The following is a 20,706-nucleotide window of genomic DNA, read 5'->3' on the forward strand; positions in this document are numbered from 1 at the left end:
CAAATTAGGCACTTAAGCATATATGCTCTCATGTCTAACTGGTAGAAATGTGTACTTATGCTTGGCTTTTGAGAATACTTTGTTTTTTAGAAATTACTTGAAACGTGCAATTACTGGGAAATGATGGGATCCCAGGATACAAAAGCCAGGCTGTTTACGTCAAAATCTTCCTTTCAGTCAGTCCCAATGGGCTTTTGGTGAGTGGGTGGGGGATGTTCACTTTCCTGCCCCTACTGAATGTCAAGGACAGTCATTGTGACCTATTCTCTGTGGTGATGGCCTTTGATCATGTGAGTTGTTTTTGCCATTTAATTGGCACATCACTTACTAAGCCATTAGCCAAACATTGTCAATCTCTGTTTCACCAATGTGGGACTACCACAATGTTTTCTGGGTGGGAATCATTTCATGGTGCCTAACTGCGTACTGTTTAGTTTCTGAATCCATATTTATCAATGCACTGAAAAGTAAAAATATTATATGTTTTGGTTAATTTTCCTCAAAATTGATTAAAGCATTGTTGAGTCAGTCACAGGACAATACAGAGCAAATAGTGAGTAGTGATCAGCCCGGAAATGGAGAATCATCAGACTTACCACGCAGCTTGAGTGAGAATGACAAGGAATGTGGCTCACCTGAAATTGATGAGCAATGGCCAATGAAAGACTGATATTGCTTGCTAGTTTATCAGTTAAAAATGACATTGGCCAGTCTCTGGATCTATCTGACGCTGTGCTTCAATTTGCAAGGGCAAAGTCAAGAAATATTACTTTTTGAACACATAATACGGGTAACATTCTATGACTGTCACCTAGTATCTAATGTATGCATTTTGTATTGTATTTCCATTGAGTTATTTATTGAGTGCCCCATTTACAACACCTGTTACAGGCAATGCTTGTTGTCATTTTTTGGGGTGCGGGTACCAATGATACTTCCCGCCTGGGGTGAAATCTGGTCTAAGACCGGCACTGAGAGGCTGTGTCTGGGGAAAGAGTGTTACCGTTCCTTACAAAGGAACAAAGAGCTATAATCCCCCATGGTTATAGTGCTGCTGGTGGGCAGGGGGGATCCTTCTCTGGAATGAAAGGGGCTTTCCGGCACGCCACCACCACCCAAAGAGGCATTTTTGTAATTGAATAAAGTGCCCAGGCGCCTCCGTTCATGAAGTTGCTTCTGCACAGGAGTGAAGCTGTAGAAGAGCAGCTGCATGCCTCTGCAGGAAATCCCGCCCCCTACCTCCTATATGCTGGAAGTCTGAGATTGTGCCATGCCTAACACCAGCTGGTGTGACCATACCACAGTGAGTATTCAAAAGACGGTACCCACTGAGAAAACCCTATCAAATGTATCCACAAAGAGACGACAATCTGGAACTTGCTGAAGGAATATGAAAAAGAGTGAAAAAGATGCCAATGACGTCACAAGAGACGAGCGTGACGTACTGAGAATACTGGCTGAAGAGAATGTATGGATCTTGTGGAAACTGATGATGAAGTTACGAATCGAGTACATTTTCATATGCAAAAAGAAGATTGCACTCATGCAAAGTGCTACTTAGAGTGAGACCCAAAGTTACTTAAATATGCAAATTAACAAGGGGGGGTCCTGGGAGTCGGTGCTGGACTGCCCCAGGGCAGGACAAAGACTGATATGTTTGGGATATTTCTTCTCTGTGAAAGATAGTGAGATAAAAATTCTGGGTAAGTTTCTCGTAACCAGGACTAATGTCTGGCAGAGGGACTCCTAGGACCCCCTTGTTAATTTGCATATTTAAGTAACTTTGGGTCCCACCCTAAGTTACTAGGGGAATCCAGACATGGACCCCTTGCTCACTATTCTTAGAGAGGCACAGCTCCTCCCTACTGATGAGGTCCAACTAGATCGAAACACGTGTCTGGGGATACTGTTGGTACTCTTGTTCAGAGGAGAATTGCCTAGCATTTCGGTGCTGGACTGCCCCAGGGCAGGACAAAGACTGATATGTTTGGGATATTTCTTCTCTGTGAAAGATAGTGAGCTAAAGACTCTGGGTAAGTCTCTCGTAACCAGGACTAATGTCTGGCAGAGGGACTCCCAGGACCCCCCTTGTTAATAACCAAATATAGAGGGCTGCATAACAAAGGGCCTTATAGTTTGAAGACCAATGATATACCGTGTACTTAATATTGTTGAAGATGACATATTTTTAGAGGTAGGCATAAGTTGTCCACCTGACAGTGGATAACCAATCACAATCCCAGCCTGTATAGAAAGTATACTTAGATATTCCCCTTGAATGTATCATAATCCCTTGTAGGTTTTTCTTATTTGCCACGTAGCATGATGTCACGTCTGACGTATTTTCTGTATATAAGGCTGTTTCTATGAGAAATGTAATGAGAGCTCAAGCGAACGTCTGTTGATGTCCGTTGTAACTCCCTGTTTTAGATCATTGCTAATAAAACAGCACATTTGCCATCTTCCTGAGTTGGTTTGATTATTTGATGTTGGAACTATTCTGCATCTCCATCCATTGCATGCATGATACCCAAAAGGCCATATGCTTAGGTGGTAGCAGTGCATATGGTTGGAAAAGATCCAAACTAGTTTGTCTCCAGATTTTCACACGATCAGGCATCCTCCGCCAGAAGATCACAGGGTTGCCTGTGGAGAGCGGCCGAAAGACATAAACCTGCAAGAAGAATCGAGATGGTGGGCAGGTCCCCCTTTGACAAAATCCCTGCCCAGTTTCCACAGGCTTTCTGCAGACATAAGGCGAAGTGGTCGGATTGTAGGAGGATTCGATAGCGAAGGCCTTGAGTCGATAAACGGCCGAATGGTGAGTAGATTAAGGGGAATGGCAAATGAGGGGGATGGAATTGTGATAATTTTTGATTAACGGGAAATATTGAGTGAAGAAAAGGTAGCACCAAGAGTCCTGGCTCAAGGGGGTTTCAGAAGGAGATGTTTCAAATCCCAACAGGGGTAGAGCAGAAACATATAATGCGTAAACAAGTTTATGTAAAGTGATGTCTCAATCCCTGTTCAGGCTAAGAAGTAAAGGCGAGAGAGAAAAAGGTGATCAAAGTGTTATTAATGTGTTATTTCGACTAGTCTGTATGTTGTTTGTTAAGTAAAAATATGGAAGAGCGATAGAAGTTGTGAAGTAATTTAAAAAGTTGAGGAGCAATAGTGATTAAGCATAGCAAAGTGATTGGTGTCAATCAAAAGATAGAGATAGCTCATCAAGAAATTAGAGGCTTGAGCAATGATTGATGGTGCATGCTCATATTTGTTGTGTTCAAGGTGTTGAAAAAGTTGTGATTTGAGGAAAAGTAGAAAGGCTATTTCATAAGTCTGGTAATTATTGACAGTCAATAGAGGCTTCTCATTATGGGAGATACTCCTCTGATGCACGTATGTAAAACATTACCAAAGCACAGGCCCAAGCTCAAACAGGTGCGGAATGGGTGAAAGGCACGGCAGATAAAATGTTCATGCCATGGCCACAAGGGGGATCATTGTCAAAAGTGGTATAGCAGCACATGACCACATACTTGTACGCTGCATATACAGGGAAGACATTTGAGAAAAGATTTGCGATTTTAGAGCTATGGAAAATGCACCAGGAAGAAAGGGAAGACACTCCACCTGAGGAGTGGATGCTTAGTCAATGAAAGGAGGATGGTGTTGAGCCTTCAGCTCCCCTTACCTTGCCTGAAGTAAAAGGCGCTAGCACAGAAGAAATACGGTTGTACTCTTTAAAGGAGTTGAAAGCAGCAACAGGGTATAGTAATCTGATATATGAACCCCCAGTTTACAATAGTGATGATAGTCCAGAGGAGAGTAAGAGAAAAGTAGAGATCTATAAGATCATACAAGACGAAGAAGAAAGGAGTTAGCGGTTGAAATTATCAACATAAATACACAGGGAAATTAAGATATGGAAAGGAGAGAAGGATAAAGTTGACGAGATAGTGCTTGTGCAGAACGAATGGATGGGTGGACAGATATTACTTAAAATAGATGGGAGAAGTTAGGAAGTTAGGCAAAGAGAAGATAAGGACGAGCATGAAAGAAAGGATAAAGAACGAGAGAAGAGATTGAAAGAAGATGAGCAGAAAAGGAAGAGCAGGGATTGAAGAGAGCAGATATACCATGAGGAGGAGAAAAGAAGAACAGGCAGAAGAACAAAGGAAGTATGACAATAGACAGAGAGTGATAGAAGAAGGAGATAGACAGGAAAGGAAGAAAGAAGAGGAGGAAGCACAAAGAGTATGGGACAAAAGAGATGAAGGGAAGAAGAGGAAAGAAGGGAAGGAGTAAGGAGAGTAGAACAAAGACAAGAGGAAGAAAAATTAGAAGGGATGCGAGAAAGTGAACAGAACTAGACGAAGAAGCAGAGCGAAGAAGAAGACAGTGGGGTCTTGATACCAGTCTCATTCATAAGGAACCAGTAAGGCCAAGCCCGAAATACAATGGAACAGAATAGAAGAGATTCCTCTGATGAAGGAAGCAATGCCAACGGCATCTAGAATAGTATTGGAAGAAGAAAGGTTTGATGCGGAAAGCATTGAGAAAGGATAGATAAGGTCTATCAACAGTTGAGACAAAATAGCAGTATGAAACTTGAGGGAACGATAATCAATCCCTAATGCCTCGAACACGAAGAGAGGAGGGAAGCTTGTTCAGTGATGAACGCTGAGCACTGTCTCGAAGTAGATTGAATCTGAATAAGAGTGAAGGGGATGATAGTCATACTAGTTAGGGAAAAGACATGTCAGATGAAGAAAGAGAGTCTACCCTCGAGTTAGGAGGAAGGAGCGCATGCGCCCCTGAAGGAAGCCTGCAAATGGATAAAGAAGTAAGATGGTCGGATCTGAAACAGTGTAACAATAGGATGACAGATCCCATAGCATTTCCTGAGCGTCCCTGAGGACGATCGTACAGTGAGAAGGGAGATTCGCCACCATATGTAAGCAGGTTAAGGTTGTTACCAACAAGTAAACAGACAGGGATGATCATCCCTGCCAGGGATAGACTAATAATAGGATCCAACTGTGGGGCGGGGTTTAAGCAGTTTCCCTTATTGGAAAAAGGGGAGCAAGACCACAGTATATTCCATGGCCGCAGATGGACAAGGATAATTTGAGGTGCAAGCTCCAGAGTTTGACTTTGGGCACTGGGAAATGGATATATGAATTTGAAAAAACGGCAGGAGGAAACACGCTGGCCATAGGGGACATAAAAGGTCTCTTGGCAGTATTCTTGGGGAAAGGGCTTATGACATATGGAGGAGAGCAGGATATTCAAATGTGACAGCACAAAACACAGCGCATGGCGAAGAGCCGTTCAATAATTGTAGAGCCGACGTTTGGAGGGCTCTTATGGTACAGTACCCTGATACATCAGATATGGGTGCAATTATGACACATAATATGAAGGAAGATGAAGAGCCTATTGCTTACATTCAGGATATTCAGGAGAAATGGCAAGTTGAAACTTGAGAGCTGTGGGAAAAGATAGTGACATTATTTTACCAGATTTTATGTCAGGGGTTACCTGAGACAGTACCGAGGCAGATGAAAAAACAAGTGGGGATGGGAGGGAAGCCTTGGTCAGAGATACAGCTGACGATAGTACACCATTGTAGGTTATTACAAGAGAAAAATAAGAAGAAAGATGAGACTAGGAAAATTGAGGAAGCCAAGTTAGTTCAGAAAAAGTTGTCAAAATTTGCTTTAGAAGGGGCAATATTGACAAGCGGAGAAGGATTTGGAATGCAGGAAGCAGTGGGTACATCGCAGGCGAGTAATCAGCAACCAATGGATCAAGGTGGATATGGGTTTGTGCCACAAGGCAGAGGTTTAGGCTATAGAGGAAGAGGAGAATTTTAAAATAATAAAAGCTGGTTTCAAGGTACACATAATGGGAACCAGAGTATCCAAGGAGGGCTTGTCAGAGAGGCACCCCCAGTATGTTGGACTTGTGGGATGACAGAGCATGTTGCATGCATATGTGGGAGCCAAGGGTATGTACAGAATGGCCAATTTTCAAGAGGGGGGACAGCCTATCCTCCACCATATAGCCCACAGACTAGAGAAGGGAATGATCAAGATCAGACATTGTATCAAACACAAGCGCCATGAGTGCAGCGGGTGCAACAGCAAGATCGAGTGCAAATGAATCCACTGTAAGGGCAATCGCAACAAGCCCCCAAGCAGAAAAAGCAGTATGCAAACACAGGACAAGTACAGACACCCAGAATAGGAGGTGTCACTGTGGTAGGAGGGAATCTTTTCACAGGGACGGGATGAGCCTGTACCCACAACAGGACAGCTCACAGGGTGACTTTATGTGTTCAGTACTATCTGTGACACCAGATGCCCAAAAGGAACCAAGGGTCGGTGTGACGATAGGAGGCAAATCTTTTTCTTTTCTAGTAGACACTGGAGCTACTCGTTCATGTATACAAGAGGGAAAATATCTAATGTCGGGAATTGCCATGAATGCTCAAGGGTTCTCTGGAGCTACGAGTTGAGTTCCTTTTACTAATTAATTACCGGTCTCTATAGGAAAGTGTGACATGTCTGTTCCTTTGTTATATTCACAACAGACAGCGGTTAATATTTTGGGAAGAGATTTAATGACAATCTAAATTCACTGATCAAGGGATGGTGTGCTCCACTGCAGGAATACACTATTTAAAAGTGAGAGAATGTATACTGGCATTTTAGGGCAAGTGGCTCTGCAAGGCATTCCAGTAGATCCAGAGGTTTGTCTGTATGGAGTGAGCATTCTATTGACATGGCTACCTGGCGTAGTGGGAAAAATTGTGAGGATATCTGACGAGTTCCTGTTTAGACCACAAATATATATAGACAAAGAGGCGGACAGACTATCTCTATAGAATTATAAGCACCTACAGTGTGAAAGGAATTGGCAATGCTTGAAGGAGTAGACAATGAGGGTAGACCATGGAGGACAGTAATAGCTCTTGGGGAAGGATACAGATTGACTGACATCACAGACAATGACATGCTCAGAGAAGACCATACAAACGATGAAGTGGTATTCTTTATGAGCATTACATACTGGATAAGAATAGAGAAAAGGGAAGGTCTTGAGCGAATGGCGATAATGCGGCAACGTCCAGCATTTTTTCAGGAAGACTTGGAGAAGGTGCCGAGTGTCCTTTGGACCACAGGTCCTTATGACGTAGCATTATTGAAGAGAATAGGGGAGGTTAAAATAAAGCTTAAGCTAGGAGCGATTTTACCTCAAGCAAAATAGTACCCCATGTCTTGAGAAGCTGATGAGAGTATATTCCAAGTCGATCTCTGCACTGATGAAACAAGGAATTCTGGTGCCATCGGAATCGTCGTGTAATATCACAGTGTATCCGATCAAAAAATCTAAAGGCGGGTCATTGAGATTTATACAATATGAGGCCGATTAACCAGATTGTAGATGTGGAGTTTCCTTTAGTTCCAAACCCGCCAACAATACTGTGCACTATCCCAGTGGAAGCTTAATATTTCACAGTGATCGATTTGAAAAATGCATTTTTTTTCTTGATCCCGTTGCACAAGGACTCACAAGACTTGACATCATTCACGTTCTGCCAAACTTGACTTGCCCCAGTGGTACTGTGAGTCCCCATCAATCTTTAATAGAGTCTTACAGATGGATTTAGGCAATATTGATCTTAAGAGTGCAGTGATACAATACGTTGTTGACATTTTAATTTGTAGCACCACCGAAGATAGGTGCAGACAAGATTCTATTCAGTTGATGACTATTATAGCAAACGAGAGATATAAGGTAGATAAGGAGAAACTGCAATATTGTCAAGAAGTGGTGTTATACAAAGGTCAATTGATTTTGCATGAAGGAAAGAAAGTGATGCCTGAAAGAGCTGAGGCAATTATAAAAACATCAAAACCAAACACAGTGAAGCAGGTGCAAAGGTTCTTGGGGTTATGCAACTATGTCAGAGATCGGGTGTATGATTATAGTACTTATACAAGACAACTTCTGAAAGCACAGGTGGAAAAAGTAAAAATAGAATGCACCAAAGAAATGGAGGAAGGGCTTGAGGAACTGAGACAAGCAATTTGTACAGCCCTTGTTTTGGGAATTCCCAATTATGCTGAGGAATGTGATGTGTTTTCGCACACAAATGGGACAGTCATGACAGCAGTACTTAAACAGAAAACCTCATTGGGGTACAAACCTTTAGCATGTTACAGTGGGATTTTAGACCTACTTTAAAGGACACTTCCCTTGCGAACAGTCATTGGCAGCTTCCGCTTTTGCAATTGAGAAGTCTACAAGTTTTTTTTATGGGCTGCTCTATGACTCTCAGTTTGCCATTTTAGAGAAACCCAAAAGTACATTGGCATCCCAAAGAGCTTCTGCTTATGAGGTAATGATTTCAAACCCAACGATTAAAATTGTATATGCAAAATAGTGAACCAAGAGAAGAAGGCGATCATGTGCATGACTGTTCACATTATTTTGAATTTTATGATGATATACCCCATGTGAAGGAGAATGCTTTAGCAGGAGGGGAGATTCTCTTTATTGATGGTTCTACAAAAATTGATCAGACTAGTGGGGAAAGGCATTCAGGCACAGCAGTAGTGATACATAGGTTAAATGTAGAATTTGAAGTTGTAGCAAGTGCAAGGCTACTGTCTCACTTTTCGGAGCAAGCGGCAGAATTAGTAGCGCTTATTGTCATGCTCGAGAAAAACAAAGGACAGGAAGTGACGGTGTACAGTGACTCTGCCTACGTGACGTCAACCGTACACGCAGGATTAGCATGTTGGAAAAGGAGGGGCTACCTGTGTGTGGCCGGCACTCCAGTGCAGCACGCATCCTTATTGGACAGGCTTATTAAGGCACTACAACTCGCAGTAACAATAGTGATCTTTAAATGCACAGCGCATACTAAGCAAACAGATTTTATCTCTTGCAGGAAGGAAGCTGCAGACGAAGAAGCCAAAAGGGTTGCCTATTCCCCAGATATTTTGAGTTTTGATACTAAGAATGTTAAAGAAAAAGTAGTTACAACCATTTTAGTGCAAGAGGGGTTTGATAAATTGTCAATAACCAAACTAATGGAGATTCAAGGGGGTGCATCACAGGAACAACATGAATTGTGGAAACAAAGGGGGTGTTCTTTAGCCCCAACAGAAGCATTATGGCGACAAGACAGCACTGGAAAGCTGGTGATACCAGTAGCATTATTAAAGTTGTGCTTGAACAGCTGCATTACCCCGTGCATGTAACTAGGGAGAGTCTTGCTGCTACAATTGCGGAAGGCTGGTTCATTCCGGATTTGTTGGAGCACTTTGCACTATTTATGGTAAACTTCATTGGGCCTCATTACGAGGTGGGCGGTAAGGGATTACCGGCACCGGTAAGGGCACTGGTGCCAGTAATCCCTTACCGCCCTACTACGAGGTCCCTTAGCGGGTCCCTTCCTTAACGCCTGGTTTTACCAGGCGTTATGGAAGGGACCGGTTAAGGGACTTCAGAGCTAATAACGGTACCACAATTTGAGGTACCGTTATTAGCACCTTCCCATTGAGCCCTATGGGGGCTGAAATGGGAATGGGGAATGGCTTTTTGAATGGGGACTTACCGGTCCTGCAAAGGTCGGAATAGACTGGTAAGTCTCCTTTGAACGGGACCGGACACGGTACCGGTATTGGAGGTAGTCATGGTGCTAATAGTGCCTTGACTACCTCCAACCTTGTAATGAGGCCCATTGTGTGTCAAAAGTTTACTGCTGGGCATACACTGAGAACAATTAGAGGGGTAACACCTCGACCGAATGGTCCGTTTCAGCATTTGCATATCAATTATGTCGATATGCTGCAGGTGTGTAATGGATATAGGTATCTATTAGTGGTGGTGTGTCACTTCTCTAGGTGGATCTGTATGCATGCATTTTTATGAAATTAAAATCATGATGGGATGTTAGTACTTGCATTTTTGGGGATTTATTGGAGGGTAGGGGCAGGAGACCGTTCATTCTAATAGCAATGCTTAGGTATGTGGTTTCAGATGTGAAGGAGGGAGTTAACTGCTTGTAACATTGAATCTGCACTATAAAAGTCTCATTAGAATGCGTAAAGAAGTTAGATGCACCCACACAAGTAAATGTACACCCCACAATTTCTGAAGTTAGCACCTCTCCCAACTTTTGTAGGGTTAGCCCACCTGAAATATTATCCTAGGTGACCCCCTGGTGTGGGGAAGAGCAGAGCATGCGTAGAGCATCTCTACATCATCCCCACTGAGTCTGGGTGGTCATAGGTTGGGTACACGTAACCGCATTTCATGAGTTTGGATACCTAGGAAGGTCTCTCGGCCCCTTGTCCTAATAAATGTATGAGTGTTTGCATTGCATGCTACAACACTTTAAATACATAAATAAATGAGAGAACTGTGCATAGCAAGAGGAAATAAAGGCGGCAGAGACAGTGACAAAATAAAACATATGCCCTTGCTAAACAGAATGCCACATCTGCACATTAAGTAGTGGGGCAGTAACAATAGCAATGAGGGCATCAGATATAGGGCAAGAAGCGAAGGCCAAACTAAAATGATGACGGAACATTGAGGAAGGTGTGGGGGGGAAACTTCATCGCTGGTACTTGTATCATAGCCATCTTTCAACAGTATTGATTTGTAACAATTTGTGTGGGTCTGGTCAGTCTTCACTTAAACCTCTAGGGTTCAGAGAAACCGCGTCCAATTGGATTGTTGTATAAATGTTAATAAATTAGTGCAGGAGCTTGCTTAGTTGTTTGGTCTTTGCTGTGTAGCCTTTCCCTATTTACATGCTCCTTTGCACGAGAGCTGGAATTTTGATGGTTTAGAGTTGAAAAGAGATGAGCAGTTGCATTCCATTATTGTACAGGACATTTTCTTTGTACAAACACAGTTGTGTGCCATTAAAATGTGCAGCTCCAATAAAATCTTCACTACTTTTAAAACCGTGCAACTGATGAGTAAGGCAACACGTGTTTGAAGGTAGACAGTAAGCTTGGGTGAGGGCAGAGGCACAGTGGGGATGATTGTCACATTAGGATATTTTAACAGTACTGCCACCAGAAGCACTCGGAACCCAATTGTTTGAATAAATGCTTGGAACACATGGCACAGCCAGGGTGGTAACACAATCATACACGTTTTGCTTAATGTAAAGGTTAATATATTTGGTTGGTTTATAATGTGTTGTGTATACGTTTCAATTTGTCTCTTTAAAGTTGCATTAACACACATGGGTCAGCTAGCGCTGAGATGAAGTGTGCTCAGGTGTCTGAAGTGAAAACTGGGCTTAGATTTCAGATTCACCTCCGAGCTGACTTCTGTGTTACTGGGCCGATTCATTCATCGCATTGTGCTGTGTCTGCCAAAATTGGGATGTCACGCATGGTGTGTGTGTTGTGGAAGGCAGGTATGCGTTTATGTTGGGGGTAGGTGCATGGCAGGTGTGGTTCTTGTTTTGTTAAGAGGAAGCATGCCAGGCATGAATTTTGTGCTGTGTCAAGTGGGCAGGTATGACACCAGGTTTAAGAACACTTGCTCTATAATGCACCCTTTTAGTCCATATATAAACATAATTCTTGGAAGATTCCCCAATTGCCCCTTGCAGTGTTTGAAGCCAGCTTGCTACGCTTGCCTGCTCGGTTCAAGATGGAGTCACTTCGAAAATAAAAATCCTGGGCCACTTTTGGTTGCCAATCCAGCTCTGCCTATAAGAAACTGTAAGCAGCCCTTTCTGAGACTGTCAAAAGCCTTTTTATGAGCCTATTAAATGCGCCCTCTGAGCCAATGAACACAAATGAAAGTGTGGTGATTTTGGTTTCAGATAGTTTGCAGGACATGGGATGGGATTCAATGTGGCATTTAAACATCGCTTGGCTGTAGGCAAGCAAGCTCTTACTATTAGGTTAGGGTTGAAATACACAGGGATGGTTGGAGGTATTGTGAGGTGCTGTGTGGCAAAGGACATCGAGAGTCCCCTATTTTGCATTTGTATTGACATCACAGCAAATTATCTTATAGCCAGGGACCTCATTCTTTGATAGTAGAGGCAACAGAGGAAGTCAGTCATCAGTAAACCAAGACACACATAACATTTTGCTGTGCATTTATGAATGGTTACTGACGTATACATGAAACAAAATACCATGAATTAGCCTTTTTTTTAATAGTGCACACCATGCGGGCCAACATATCTATTCCATTCAAGAGATGATAGGCCAGTCCTGGTTTTCACCTTGCAGTCCTGTATTTCCCCATTAGAAATTCAGGACTACATGTCCCAGAATGCAAAGATAAACCCAAGACTGAGCTAGCATCTCCCTAATAGAATGGATAATGTTGGCATGTATGAGTCAGTCTGAACTGAATAACTTCTAGACTTTTCTAATTTTGGCAGATAAACTACAGTGAGATACAACCATGTGACCAGGATGACACACTTGGTAGTGAAGCTGGCATTTGAGACCAGTCTGTAAATTAGGCACTTAAGCATATATGCTCTCATGTCTAACTGGTAGAAATGTGTACTTATGCTTGGCTTTTGAGAATACTTTGTTTTTTAGAAATTACTTGAAACGTGCAATTACTGGGAAATGATGGGAACCCAGGATACAAAAGCCAGGTTGTTTACGTCAAAATCTTCCTTTCAGTCAGTCCCAATGGGCTTTTGGTGAGTTGGTGGGGGATGTTCACTTTCCTGCCCCTACTGAATGTCAAGGACAGTCATTGTGACCTATTCTCTGTGGTGATGGCCTATGATCATGTGAGTTGTTTTTGCCATTTAATAAGCCATTAGCCAAACATTGTCAATCTCTGTTTCACCAATGAGGGACTACCACAATGTTTTCTGGGTGGGAATCATTTCATGGTGCCTAACTGCGTACTGTTTTTTTTCTGAATCCATATTTATCAATGCACTGAAAAGTAAAAATATTATATGTTTTGGTTAATTTTCCTCAAAATTGATTAAAGCATTGTTGAGTCAGTCACAGGACAATACAGAGCAAATAGTGAGTAGTGATCAGCCCGGAAATGGAAAATAATCAGACTTACCACGCAGCTTGAGTGAGAATGACAAGGAATGTGGCTCACCTGAAATTGATGAGCAATGGCCAATGAAAGACTGATATTGCTTGCTAGTTTATCAGTTAAAAATGACATTGGCCAGTCTCTGGATCTATCTGACGCTGTGCTTCAATTTGCAAGGGCAAAGTCAAGAAATATTACTTTTTGAACACATAATACGGGTAACATTCTATGACTGTCACCTAGTATCTAATGTATGCATTTTGTATTGTATTTCCATTGAATTCTTTATTGAGTGCCCCATTTACAACACCTGTTACAGGCAATGCTTGTTGTCATTTTTTGGGGTGCGGGTACCAATGATACTTCCCGCCTGGGGTGAAATCTGGTCTAAGACCGGCACTGAGAGGCTGTGTCTGGGGAAAGAGTGTTACCGTTCCTTACAAAGGAACAAAGAGCTATAATCCCCCATGGTTATAGTGCTGCTGGTGGGCAGGGGGGATCCTTGTCTGGAATGAAAGGGGCTTTCCGGCACGCCACCACCACCCAAAGAGGCATTATTGTAATTGAATAAAGTGCCCAGGCGCCTCCGTTCATGAAGTTGCTTCTGCACAGGAGTGAAGCTGTAGAAGAGCAGCTGCATGCCTCTGAAGGAAATCCCGCCCCCTACCTCCTATATGCTGGAAGTCTGAGATTTTGCCATGCCTAACACCAGCTGGTGTGACCATACCACAGCGAGTATTCGAAAGAAGGTACCCACTGAGAAAACCCTATCAAATGTATCCACAAAGAGATGACAATCTGGAACTTGCTGAAGGAATATGAAAAAGAGTAAAAGAGATGCCAATGACGTCACAAGAGACGAGCGTGACGTACTGAGAATACTGGCTGAAGAGAATGTATGGATCTTGTGGAAACTGATGATGAAGTTACGAACCGAGTACATTTTCATATGCAAAAAGAAGATTGCACTCATGCAAAGTGCCTCTTAGGGTGAGACCCAAAGTTACTTATATATGCAAATTAACAAGGGGGGGTCCTGGGAGTCGGTGCTGGACTGCCCCAGGGCAGGACAAAGACTCATATGTTTGGGATATTTCTTCTCTGTGAAAGATAGTGAGCTAAAGACTCTGGGTAAGTCTCTCGTAACCAGGACTAATGTCTGACAGAGGGACTCCCAGGACCCCCTTGTTAATTTGCATATTTAAGTAACTTTGGGTCCCACCCTAAGTTACTAGGGGAATCCAGACGTGGGCCCCTTGCTCACTATTCTTAGAAAGGCACAGCTCCTCCGTACTGATGAGGTCCAACCAGACCGAAACACGTGTCTGGGGATACTGTTGGTACTCTTGTTCAGAGGAGAATTGCCTAGCATTTCGGTGCTGGACTGCCCCAGGGCAGGACAAAGACTGATATGTTTGGGATATTTCTTCTCTGTGAAAGATAGTGAGCTAAAGACTCTGGGTAAGTCTCTCGTAACCAGGACTAATGTCTGGCAGAGGGACTCCCAGGACCCCCCTTGTTAATAACCAAATATAGAGGGCTGCATAACAAAGGGCCTTATAGTTTGAAGACCAATGATATACCGTGTACTTAATATTGTTGAAGATGACATATTTTTAGAGGTAGGCATAAGTTGTCCACCTGACAGTGGATAACCAATCACAATCCCAGCCTGTATAGAAAGTATACTTAGATATTCCCCTTGAATGTATCATAATCCCTTGAAGGTTTTTCTTATTTGCCACGTAGCATGATGTCACGTCTGACGTATTTTCTGTATATAAGGCTGTTTTTTATGAGAAATGTAATGAGAGCTCAAGCGAACGTCTGTTGATGTCCGTTGTAACTCCCTGTTTTAGATCATTGCTAATAAAACAGCACCTTTGCCATCTTCCTGAGTTGGTTTGATTATTTGATGTTGGAACTATTCTGCATCCCCATCCATTGCATGCATGATACCCAAAAGGCCATATCCTCAGGTGGTAGCAGTGCATATGGTTGGAAAAGATCCAAACTAGTTTGTCTCCAGATTTTCAGACGATCAGGCATCCTCCACCTTTAGCCAGAAGATCACAGGGTTGCCTGTGGAGAGCGGCCGAAAGACATAAACCTGCAAGAAGAATCGAGATGGTGGGCAGGTCCCCCTTTGACAAAATCCCTGCCCAGTTTCCACAGGCTTTCTGCAGACATAAGGCGAAGTGGTCGGATTGTAGGAGGAGTCGATAGCGAAGGCCTTGTGTCGATAAATGGCCGAATGGTGAGTAGATTAAGGGGAATGGCAAATGAGGGGGATGGAATTGTGATAATTTTTGATTAACGGGAAATATTGAGTGAAGAAAAGGTAGCACCAAGACTCCTGGCTCAAGGGGGTTTCAGAAGGAGATGTTTCAGATCCCAAAAGGGGTAGAGCAGAAACATATAATGCGTATACAAGTTTATGTAAAGTGATGTCTCAATCCCTGTTCAGGCTAAGAAGTAAAGGCGAGAGAGGAAAAGGTGATCAAAGTGTTTATTAATGTGTTATTTCGACTAGTCTGTATGTTGTTTGTTAAGTAAAAATATCGAAGAGCGATAGAAGTTGTGAAGTAATTTAAAAAGTTGAGGAGCAATAGTGATTAAGCATAGCAAAGTGATTGGTGTCAATCAAAAGATAGAGATAGCTCATCAAGAAATTAGAGGCTTGAGCAATGATTGATGGTGCATGCTCATATTTGTTGTGTTCAAGGTGTTGAAAAAGTTGTGATTTGAGGAAAAGTAGAAAGGCTATTTCATAAGTCTGGTAATTATTGACAGTCAATAGAGGCTTCTCATTATGGGAGATACTCCTCTGATGCACGTATGTAAAACATTACCAAAGCACAGGCCCAAGCTCAAACAGGTGCGGAATGGGTGAAAGGCACGGCAGATAAAATGTTCATGCCATGGCCACAAGGGGGATCATTGTCAAAAGTGGTATAGCAGCACATGACCACATACGTGTACGCTGCATACACAGGGAAGACATTTGAGAAAAGATTTGCGATTTTAGAGCTCTGGAAAATGCACCAGGAAGAAAGGGAAGACACTCCACCTGAGGAGTGGATGCTTAGTCAATGAAAGGTGGAAGGTGTTGAGCCTTCAGCTCCCCTTACCTTGCCTGAAGTAAAAGGCGCTAGCACAGAAGAAATACGGTTGTACTCTTTAAAGGAGTTGAAAGCAGCAACAGGGTATAGTAATCTGATATATGAACCCCCAGCTTACAATAGTGATGATAGTCCAGAGGAGAGTAAGAGAAAAGAAGAGATCTATAAGATCATACAAGACAAAGAAGAAAGGAGTTAGCGGTTGAAATTATCAACATAAATACACAGGGAAATTAAGATATGGAAAGGAGAGAAGGATAAAGTTGACGAGATAGTGCTTGTGCAGAACGAATGGATGGGTGGACAGATATTACTTAAAATAGATGGGAGAAGTTAGGAAGTTAGGCAAAGAGAAGATAAGGACGAGCATGAAAGAAAGGATAAAGAACGAGAGAGGAGATTGAAAGAAGATGAGCAGAAAAGGAAGAGCAGGGATTGAAGAGAGCAGATATACCATGAGGAGGAGAAAAGAAGAACAGGCAGAAGAACAAAGGAAGTATGGCAATAGACAGAGAGTGATAGAAGAAGGAAATAGACAGGAAAGGAAGAAAGAAGAGGAGGAAGCACAAAGAGTATGGGACAAAAGAGATGAAGGGAAGAAGAGGAAAGAAGGGAAGGAGTAAGGAGAGTAGAACAAAGACAAGAGGAAGAAAAATTCGAAGGGATGCGAGAAAGCGAACAGAACTAGACGAAGAAGCAGAGCGAAGAAGAAAACAGTGGGGTCTTGATACCAGTCTCATTCATAAGGAACCAGTAAGGCCGAGCCCAGAAATACAATGGAACAGAATAGAAGAGATTCCTCTGATGAAGGAAGCAATGCCAACGGCATCTAGAATAGTATTGGAAGAAGAAAGGTTTGATGCGGAAAGCATCGAGAAAGGATAGATAAGGTCTATCAACAGTTGAGACAAAATAGCAAGCATGAAACTTGAAGGAATGATAATCAATCCCTAATGCCTCGAACACGAAGAGAGGAGGGAAGCTTGTTCAGTGATGAACGCTGAGCACTGTCTCTAAGTAGATTGAATCTGAATAAGAGTGAAGGGGATGATAGTCACACTAATTAGGGAAAAGACATGTCAGATGAAGAAAGAGAGTCTACCCTCGAGTTAGGAGGAGGGAGTGCATGCGCCCCTGAAGGAAGCCTGCAAATGGATAAAGAAGTAAGATGGTCGGATCTGAAACAGTGTAACAATAGGATGCCAGATCCCATAGCATTTCCTGAGCATCCCTGAGGACGATCGTACAGTGAGAAGGGAGAGTCGCCACCATATGTAAGCAGGTTAAGGTTGTTACCAACAAGGAAACAGTCAGGGATGATCATCCCTGCCAGGGATAGACTAATAATAGGATCTGACTGTGGGGCGGGGTTTAAGCAGTTTCCCTTATTGGAAAAAGGGGAGCAAGACCACAGTATATTCCATGGCCGCAGATGGACAAGGATAATTTTAGGTGCAAGCTCCAGAGTTTGACTTTGGGCACTGGGAAATGGATATATGAATTTGAAAAAACGGCAGGAGGAAACACGCTGGCCATAGGGGACATAAAAGGTATCTTGGCAGTATTCTTGGGGAAAGGGCTTATGAAATATGGAGCAGAGCAGGATATTCAACTGTGACAGCACAAAACACAGCGCATGGCGGAGAGCCGTTCAATAATTGTAGAGCCGACGTTTGGAGGGCTCTTATGGTACAGTACCCTGATACATCAGATATGGGTGCAATTATGACACGTAATATGAAGGAAGATGAAGAGCCTATTGCTTACATTCAGGATATTCAGGAGAAATGGCAAGTTGAAACTTGAGAGCTGTGGGAAAAGATAGTGACATTATTTTACCAGATTTTATGTCAGGGGTTACCTGAGACAGTACCGAGGCAGATGAAAAAACAAGTGGGGATGGAAGGGAAGCCTTGGTCAGAGATACAGCTGACGATAGTACACCATTGTAGGTTATTACAAGAGAAAAATAAGAAGAAAGATGAGACTAGGAAAATTGAGGAAGCCAAGTTAGTTCAGAAAAAGTTGTCAAAATTTGCTTTAGAAGGGGCAATATTGACAAGCGGAGAAGGATTTGGAATGCAGGAAGCAGTGGGTACATCGCAGGCGAGTAATCAGCAACCAATGGATCAAGGTGGATATGGGTTTGTGCCACAAGGCAGAGGTTTAGGCTATAGAGGAAGAGGAGAATTTTAAAATAATAAAAGCTGGTTTCAAGGTACACATAATGGGAACCAGAGTATCCAAGGAGGGCTTGTCAGAGAGGCACCCCCAGTATGTTGGACTTGTAGGATGACAGGGCATGTTGCATGCATATGTGGGAGCCAAGGGTATGTACAGAATGGCCAATTTTCAAGAGGGGGGACAGCCTATCCTCCACCATATAGCCCACAGACTAGAGAAGGGAATGATCAAGATCAGACATTGTATCAAACACAAGCGCCATGAGTGCAGCAGGTGCAACAGCAAGATCGAGTGCAAATGAATCCACTGTAAGGGCAATCGCAACAAGCCCCCAAGCAGAAAAAGCAGTATGCAAACACAGGACAAGTACAGACACCCAGAATAGGAGGTGTCACTGTTGTAGGAGGGAATCTTTTCACAGGGACGGGATGAGCCTGTACCCACAACAGGACAGCTCACAGGGTGACTTTATGTGTTCAGTACTATCTGTGACACCAGATGCCCAAAAGGAACCAAGGGTCGGTGTGACGATAGGAGGCAAATCATTTTCTTTTCTAGTAGACACTGGAGCTACTCGTTCATGTATACAAGAGGGAAAATATCTAATGTCGGGAATTGCCATGAATGCTCAAGGGTTCTCTGGAGCTACGAGTTGAGTTCCTTTTACTAATGAATTACCAGTCTCTATAGGAAAGTGTGACATGTCTGTTCCTTTGTTATATTCACAACAGACAGCGGTTAATATTTTGGGAAGAGATTTAATGCCAAAACTTAACATGACAATCTAAATTCACTGATCAAGGGATGGTGTGCTCCACTGCAGGAATACACTATTTAAAAGTGAGAGAATGTATACTGGCATTTACAGGGCAAGTGGCTCTGCAAGGCATTCCAGTAGATCCAGAGGTTTGTCTGTATGGAGTGAGCATTCTATTGACATGGCTACCTGGCGTAGTGGGAAAAATTGTGAGGATACCTGACGAGTTCCTGTTTAGACCATAAATATATATAGACAAAGAGGCGGACAGACTATCTCTATAGAATTATAAGCACCTACAGTGTGAAAGGAATTGGCAATGCTTGAAGGAGTAGACAATGAGGGTAGACCATGGAGGACAGTAATAGCTCTTGGGGAAGGATACAGATTGACTGACATCACAGACGATGACATGCTCAGAGAAGACCATACAAACGATGAAGTGGTATTCTTTATGAGCATTACATACTGGATAAGAATAGAGAAAAAGGAAGGTCTTGAGCGAATGGCGATAATGCGGCAACGTCCAGCATTTTTTCAGGAAGACTTGGAGAAGGTGCCGAGTGTCCTTTGGACCACAGGTCCTTATGACGTAGCATTATTGAAGAGAATAGGGGAGGTTAAAATAAAGCTTAAGCTAGGAGCGATTTTACCTCAAGCAAAATAGTACCCCATGTCTTGAGAAGCTGATTAGAGTATATTCCAAGTCGATCTCTGCACTGATGAAACAAGGAATTCTGGTGCCATCGGAATCGTCGTGTAATATCACAGTGTATCCGATCAAAAAATCTAAAGGCGGGTCATTGAGATTTATACAAGATATGAGGCCGATTAACCAGATTGTAGATGTGGAGTTTCCTTTAGTTCCAAACCCGCCAACAATACTGTGCACTATCCCGGTGGAAGCTTAATATTTCACAGTGATCGATTTGAAAAATGCATTTTTTTTCTTGATCCCGTTGCACAAGGACTCACAAGACTTGACATCATTCACGTTCTGCCAAACATGACTTGCCCCAGTGGTACTGTGAGTGCCCATCAATCTTTAATAGAGTCTTACAGATGGATTTAGGCAATATTGATCTTAAGAGTGCAGTGATACAATACGTTGTTGACATTTTAATTTGTAGCACCACCGAAGATAGGTGCAGACAAGATTCTATTCAGTTGATGACTATTCTAGCAAACGAGGGATATAAGGTAGACAAGGAGAAACTGCAATATTGTCAAGAAGTGGTGTTATACAAAGGTCAATTGATTTTGCATGAAGGAAAGAAAGTGATGCCTGAAAGAGCTGAGGCGATTATAAAAACATCAAAACCAAACACAGTGAAGCAGGTGCAAAGGTTCTTGGGGTTATGCAACTATGTCAGAGATCGGGTGTATGATTATAGTACTTATACAAACTTCTGAAAGCACAGGTGGAAAAAGTAAAAATAGAATGCACCAAAGAAATGGAGGAAGGGCTTGAGGAACTGAGACAAGCAATTTGTACAGCCCTTGTTTTGGGAATTCCCAATTATGCTGAGGAATGTGATGTGTTTTCGCACACAAATGGGACAGTCA

The sequence above is a fragment of the Ambystoma mexicanum genome, chromosome 5q, assembly GCF_040938575.1.
Source record: "Ambystoma mexicanum isolate Mex_15411 chromosome 5q, UKY_AmexF1_1, whole genome shotgun sequence".
NCBI classification, from domain to species: Eukaryota; Metazoa; Chordata; class Amphibia; order Caudata; family Ambystomatidae; genus Ambystoma; species Ambystoma mexicanum.